Genomic DNA, 8,091 nt, shown 5'->3' with positions numbered 1-8,091 from the left:
ATTCTGTGATGTGAAGATTCTTACTCCCATTATACCTACTCAGTCTGTATTACAGCTCGCCAGCTCAGGGACGAGATCCATAGCTCACTATCAAAGACTTTTTACACACTTGGTCACAGACACATTCCAGAATGGGGTGGGAGGAGGTCTGGTCATATGTGGCCTTTGCCAAGTTCCTAGTGGAGGTGGGAAATATTGTCAATGTAATTAGCCCAGGGGAGATGAGATCCCTACACCCCATGGGTCAAGCACCCTTTGGACTTAGGAGTCTGTGTGGTGATATTTAGAACTCAACCCCTGGAGTTGATAGCCAGCTGCTCTAGATTTAAGTGTGGATCTCACCAGCTGTGTGTCCCAGCCCAAGCAATGCAGGGAGTATCGCTCCTCTGGGCCCTGGCTCTGCTCCCAATTGCAGCTCCAGAAATTCTGAATCCGTAAGGTTTTCCACTTTTGTTTGCTGGGGCTCAGTAGACAGAAATGTCATTGTGGGGAAAGGAGGGGAGGTGGCTGAATTGGCTAGAATCCAGGTGCTGAGCTCCTGGGGGGTCTTATTTTCAGAGGTGCCAAGCACCTGCAGCTCCCAGTGACTTTAATAGGAGTTGTGGATGCTTAGCACCTATGAAAATGAGCACAGCTATAACTAGGCATTTTAGCGTCCAGGTCCAGCAAGCATATTTGCGCATATTTTTGTTTTTTGTTTTGGTCATTTTTCCACCCCCGCAGCCTTGTACCCTGGGTGGCTGCCCCACTAATAGTTTTTTGAACTATCTTGAGTAATTTTATATCATCTGAAAATTTTGCCACCTCACAGTTCACCCCTTTTCCAGATAATGTATGAATATGTTGAACAGCACTTGTCCCAGTACAGACCCTTGGGGGACCCAGCTCCATTCTCCTCTCCCTTCTGAAAACTGAACAATTATTCCTACCCTTTGTTTCCTATCTTTTAACCAGTTACTGATCCATGAAATGACCTTCCCTCTTATCCCATGACAGCTTACTTTGCTTAAGAACCTTTGGTGAGGGACCTTGTCAAAGTCTTTCTGAAAGTCCAAATATACTATATCAACTGGATCACCCTTGTCCACATGCTTGTTGTCCCTCAAAGCATTCTAATAGATTGGTGAGGCATTTTTTCCCTTTACAAAAGCCGTATTGACTCTTCCCCAACATATTGTGTTCATCTATGTGTCTGATAACTCTGTTCTTTACTGTAATTTTAACCAGTTTACCTGGTAATAAAGGTTAGGCTTACCAGTCTGTAATTGCCAGGATCACTTCTGGAGCCTTCTTTAAAAATAAGTGTTAATCTATCCTCCAGTCATTTGGTACAGAGACTGATTTAAGGAATAGGTTACATACCACAGTTAGTAGTTCTGCAATTTCATATTTGAATTCCTTCAGAACTATTGGGTGAATACCATCTAGTCCTGGTGTCTTATTTCTGTTTAATGTATCAATTTGTTTCAAAACCTCCTCTATCAACACCTCAATCTGGGACAGTTCCTCAGATTTGTCACCTAAAAAGAATGGCTCAGGTGTGGGGATCTCCCTCACATCCTCTGCTGTGAAGACTGGTGCAAAAAATTCATTTAGCTTCCCCGCAACGACCTTGTCTTCCTTGAGTGCTCCTTTAGCACACGTGATCATCCAGTGGCCCCCAGGCTTCCTGCTTCTGATCTACTGAAAAATTGTTTTGCTGTTAGATTTTGTGTTCTTAGCTAGCTGTTCTTTAATTTCTTTCTTGGCCCACCTAATTATACTTTTACACTTGACTTGCTGCAGTTCCTTTCTATTTTTCTCATTAGGATTTGATTTCCAATTTTTAAATGATGCATTTTTGCCTCTAATCCACTCTTTATCTCTGCTGCTTAAGCATGGTGGCATTTTTTGGTCCTCTTACTTTTTTTTTATGAGGACCAAAGGAATGGACTAGAGCAGTGATGTGCAAACTGGGGGAGGAGGATGGAGTGGCAAGACATTCCTGGGGGGTGGGAGGAGGAAGAAACTGGGATCCCATGGGTCCCACAGGACCCAGTGCCATAATAGCAGGAGCAGGCTAAAATTAGAGTGGGTATTGTGAGGACGGGACGGGAGTGGAATTAAAACAATAGTCCTCCCACACCGCAAACAACGTGAATGCCCTGGCTGGCAGCAGCTGCTTTCCGGCCACCCATATCTGAAGGCAGCACTGCCGCCAGCAGCAGCGCAGAAGTAAGGGACTACTTCAAATTACAAGTAGTGGAGGGGGGCACGACAAATTCTGTGAATGGTAAGGGGGGTGCAACTGGAAAAGTCTGCACACACTGGGCTAGACTGCTCCTGCCCTGAATCAGACACCCATCTCCTAGGTATGATAGATCTATGCCAGTGTATTGTGCCATGCTCTGATTCCATACTTGCCACACTGCTTCCTCCTGGGATGGGAAGGGAATTGTACCACAAGTTCCTCCACTCAGGGTCTATAAAATCTCTCTGATCCATGCTGTCTTCCTCAATTGGAGAAGTAGAGAGGTCTTCTCTTGGCCTGCCCACCTGAGACACTGAATTCCCCATCCCCCATTTTCCCATCTCCTCTCTCTCCTCCTAGTTACTATGTGGTAGTAATCCCAGCCATCATTCACCATCCTGGCCATGAGAAGGTCTGCATCCACCTCAGCTCCCTCCCTGAGACTGTCTACCTGGCTGTCACCTTGGAGACGCAAACCCAGAATCACACCCTGGTGGAGAAGGATGTGGAGAAGCCAGGAATCTTTGAGTGCATCAGCTTCAAGGTGAGCTCAGGTGCTGCTCCTGATTCTATAGGGAGCGCTCTTGCCTCCAAGTCAGAAATGAGCCCTCTGCCCCTAGAGCACTCTAGGCTACATCCCACTGCTGTGTGCGATGCTACCCTGAGTTCTCTAATCAAGCAGATTCAGTCTATCCCTACACCCCTGGGCAGAGCATCCAACAATCTAACAGACTAGAAAGGATTTCCATTATTTAAACCAAAATTTACTACTTTGCTCAGTTTCATGCCATTTAATCCTAGTTAAACCCTGCAGGAAAACCAGAGCTCTTCTTCCTTGGTGTTTACACTGTTCAAGTATTAGTAGCTCATTAACCAATCTAATGTATATAGACTAAGTTATTTTCATCTTTCCTCATAAATCAGTCACTCTAGTTTGTTTAGAGTGTGGTTCTGCCCTAAAATGTGATTAGGTAAAATAGTTCCCTTCCTACCCAGTAACACATGAGCTTCTATGTGCATTCAGGGTCATGATTCCTGACTCTCCTGACACATTGGTTTTGCTCCCTTTCACTCCTGTTCTTCCCACAGAGACAGTCCAGTGAGAGGGAGCTGGAGTCTGGTCTGATCTGTGTATCAACAAAAGAATTATTAAGTTCTCATTGCAGAGCCTTATTGCAGGTGATGACATGGGTGAAGTAAAAAGCTCAGTATGACTCTCAGAGCCCAGGGGGAGTATGCAATGGAAAAGACCTTTCTACTTGGAAACTGAGTCCCTTCGATCTAGCCTGAGAGATAATAAACATGGAGCCCAACAAAGTCATTCTTACAGAGTCACTTTTCAGAGTAGAACTGCTCTCTAACCATTTGTGGTGCTCGTCACTGGATGTCCCTGGGCTTTATTGGCATCACCCTGGTGCTGAGGTGCACTGAACTCTGCATAGTATAATAGTCTTTCCAGTGCTGTGTTAGTTGGCTCCACATCAGACTACACATGGCCTCTGTTAGTCCAAGAATACTGTCTGTAGGGTCCATTTTACAGGTTGGTCTTCAAATGGTGCAACTCTACAATAACAAATCAAGGATCATCACTGCACCACCTCCCACCATGCCCCTTCCTGCTCCTTATCCTTCCAAATGTTTCCTTGTAGGATCAGGTTGGCTAGAAATGGGCTCCAGCCACAAAATCTAGATCCAGATCTCCAATGTCCTGCAGTTTTGGGGTTGTTTAGCTCTGGGGCCATTTACCATCCTGGTGTGTGAGAAATAAAATCTAACTGATGTATTTGTTTTCTTTTTTCCTCTTGCCTCAACTCACCCACCCCACGCCCATTCTGCAGGTGCCAGCCTTCGTTCCTAGGGAAAAACAGTTTAACGAACCAGTAAGTCTCACATCTCCCAACCCCTTTTGTTCCCACAAACCAGAGGGCTCCAATCCCACCCCCCCCACACACACACACACTGCTGGGGACTAGCACAGCTAAATGGAGGGAGGAGAAGAAGATATGGAGGCTGGGATGAGACAGGGGAAAAGGAGGAGGAGGGAAAATGGGTACCTTGACAATAGGAGAAGGATGGGCAGAGGAGGGGCAAAGGGGAAGAAGGAGAGCCCAAGAATGGGTATGGGAGGAAGAAGAGGAGGAGGAAAAAGCCTATGGAGGGGGAGGATGGAGAGAGATAAGAGGAATGGGGATTTGTTTTAATCCATCACCTCTTGGGAACATAGGAGATAGCAGATAAAGGCCTGTCTCCTAGGACCTACCCTGGGTGGGTTGGCAGAGTAGCTTCCCCACACAAAGTGGTCTCCGGTTCTCAGTCCTGCCACTGAGGCGCCAGTTGCTTTTGCATCTCTCAGGCAGAAGAAGTGGCCTCTGTGCATGCAGTGATCCACAGGGGGGAGAGGGTGAGCTATGTGGGCTGCAAGAAGGTGCTGGTGAGAGGACCGAATGCAAGGATTGTCATAGACACAGACACAGACTTCTATAAACCTGGAGAGACAGGTACAAACCACAAGAGGCACATGGAGCTTGGGGGTGGGGACTTGGTGGCTGTCCACAGCAGGGGATGGTGATCTCCTCAGATATAAAAAGCTATGCAGGATAGGGCCTGAGGGAAAACAGATCCCTAAGTCACCAGGTGCTGCAGGGAGTGGGGTGGGTGTGTCACTACAAGATGCTCTCCTCTCGGAGTCAGCACTGACCCCAGTGCCCCAGTGTGGTGCTCAGGGGCACTATGGTGATGGAAGTACTGTCTCTCAGGTGGGACCTGAAAGAAAGGCCATGGCTACTCAGGTCATGGGACATCCCCTGAGTTTTTGCCAGAGTATTATTATGGTCTGTATTGGAGCAGCCCCTAGAAACACCACACCAGATGTCATTGTTTTGGCTGCTGGGGAAACACACAGTGAGAGACAGTCCCTGCCCTCAAAAGTTTACAGTTTAAATGGACCAGACAGACAACAGGTGGGAGGGGCCAAGAAGAGCTGCTGTTTTATAATAATAATTACATAAATTAAATTAAATTATTATTATTATTATTCCAGGACACATGTAATGAGTTTACCAAGCCTCATCTGCATATAAACCATGATAGGCAGAAGTCTGTTACTGCAGGGGGTCTTCAGGAAAGGGTCAGTAGCTCTGAGGATAAGAACAGGAAGAGGATATCTGAGAATAGGAAGAGAGGTACAGACCTATCCAGAGGTCTGTTGCACACTGAGTAACTTGCTGTGCTTTCTGAATTTTTTTCAGTGAAGTTTCAAATTGTGACCCTTGATGAGGATTTTAAGGCCATAGATAAAGTGGTGAGTATCCCTCTGGCTTTCCAGGAAGAAGGGGCCATCAGTGTGCTGAGTGTGCCAAGTCTCAGCAGATAAACAGAGTGATACCCACAGGAATTACACTTGTGAGAGACACCTAACCTGCCCTGTGTGCCCCCTATTAACAGAGAACAGGGCTGGAATAGCTCCTGTTGTTTTAATTTAACTGGAATAAAGGGGCCCAGAGCGTGGGAGGTGTTAGCATAAACAGTGTCAAACAAGGTTCAGAGTTTGGCATACAGACACCTTGCTTATTACCAGGGCACACACCATTAAAAATCCTGCTAACCTTTCATTAAAGATCCAGAAAAGAAGGAAAGACAGTTAATGCATTTTAAATGTAAAGTATTAAGTAAGGCTTTCTTTTAAATAATATCCCTTGTTCCCTTTCCCTTTAGCTGTAGAGAGCTTTTAGAAGGAAACCTCCCTTCTGATAGGCTTTTAGGTAGCATCAAAGATGGTAATAGCTGTTCTTTTTTGGGGAAAAGAGAAGTTAGTTGAAATGGGCTAGAGCTGTTGCTGCTGCTGTTGTTAAGAAGACAAAACAAGACAAACACATACAGGAGAGGAAGAGAAAAGACCAGCAAAGACAGAAAATGCAGCTTCTGTCTCCAAGGTTGACTTTCACTTGCAACCTCACTTCTGGAAAAACACAAGCATGGCACATGGGTTTGTCAGCCCTTCCCAAGACCTGGCAAACTTTTATCAACATCAGGCTGGTTAGGCGTTGCTTTTAGTTGCCTCTTTCTGGTCACAGGCTTATAGCCGTGCTGTAAAAGATACAGTCTTGGCCAGTTAAGCCAGACTCTGAGGGTGTGTCTATGCTGCAATAAAAGAACTGTGAAACAGCCACAACTGGCCTGGGTCAGCTGATTCGGGCTCACAGGGCTTGGCCTGTGGGGTCATAAAACTGCAATGTAGACACTCAGGTTTGGGCTAGAGCCCAGGCTTTGAGACCCTGTGTAGGGGATGAGGCTACAGCCTGAGCCGAACGTCTACATTGCTATTTTTAGCCTATGAGCCCTGCAAGCCCAAATCAGCTGACCTGTGACTAAGTGCCATGAGGAGAGGGGTAGAAAAGAGAAGAAATAAGGTAGGCAAGGAAAAGAGCACACAAAGGGGGCAGGGCACCAGGGGCGGGGGTTGTGTGACAAAGTCTCACATTCTAGGTTGTGTTTGGGATGCAGCTGATGCTGGTAGATGTGATGGTGTCATCTGGCTTCCCTTTTTGTCCCAGTCTGGTTAGGACGTCTCTCAGGATCAGAATAAAGAAGGTCCAGGGGACAGTGAGAATGGCAGCCATGATGGTGAAGCTTGCTCCAGTCACCAATTTTTCTCTCCAAAAGGGAGCGAGGGGTGGAATAGCCTCTCCCCTATTATTCTGTCCACCTTTTAGGCCCAATTTCCAACATACCAATTTTGGTTCATTGATTTTTGGTCTCACTGTCTTGTTTACCAAGCATGATCTTAACACAGTGCCTGAATCACTTCACAGTTGAGCTCACAATTAGGGTACATTTGTAGGTGCAATGACCACAACAAAGCTTCCTCCATGGGGAACACACCTCTGGGGGTCACCTCACCAGCCCCTCCATTCCTGTGGCAAAGGGACCGGAGACCTTGGTGTGAAATGGGGACTGTTTGGGTCTGAGTTTAGGGGCAGGCTCTCCTGAGGTGGGGCAGTGGCTGGGTGTTAATGATGCTGGGGCACATGGACGCTGTTGCTCTCTATGTAACAGTGATCTTGTTTCTCTCTTGTGTTTTGCAGTATCCCCTGGTGCTGCTGCAGGTGAGTGACCAGGAGCTGACATTTGGGAGCTTTCTTCTCTGCTCCATCATGCTCTTTGTACTCCAGGAGGGCGCAATGCCCAAAATTGCTACATCAGAGATAAGATATCTGCATCTTGGCTGTACCCTGCCCCAACACCCTGCCTCTGCAGTGTTACCAGTGGTTAATGGCCCTGGGCGAAAGTAGAGGCATGACTTGAAGCAATAGTAAATGAGGGGAATGTGCAGCTATCCAAAAAAACCCAAAGAGGATGAGGAGACTCAGGGTGGGCTGTGACCCCTTCAGACAGCCTGTGTGTAAGGGGACTGTTGCCCCCTTACAAAGATTCATTGGGGGTGTTTTAGTTGCTAGCTCCCAGTACTAAAAAGGGGGAAGGGTTGATGGGGAATCAGGACCCTGAGACTGACAGCCCCCAGGTACAATGGGGAGAGGCCAATGCTCCAGGTCAGCCTGAATGACAGGGCGGGCAGGCTGATCAGGGAGTCAGGAGGCCAGGGAGGTCCCGTCCTCCGTGTGAGCTGGATTTGCCTGGGTCAGATGAAATGGGGCTGAGCTAAGGAGAAAGCAGGGGCCCAAGCTAAGCTGGGGAGCAGAGCTGTGCCAGATACAGAGGGACCAGAAAAGCAGCCCAGAGAGAGCAGACGCTGTACTGGGAGCAGAGCTGCAGCCCCAAAGCCAGAAGCACAGCCCAGAGAGAGCAGACTTGCCCTGGGAGCAGAGCTGCAGCAACCAGAGCCAGAGGGGCCAGAAAAACAG

This window comes from Dermochelys coriacea, chromosome 1 (genome assembly GCF_009764565.3).
Source record: "Dermochelys coriacea isolate rDerCor1 chromosome 1, rDerCor1.pri.v4, whole genome shotgun sequence".
Lineage (NCBI taxonomy): Eukaryota > Metazoa > Chordata > Testudines > Dermochelyidae > Dermochelys > Dermochelys coriacea.
Note: the sequence above shows the minus strand (reverse complement) of the source record.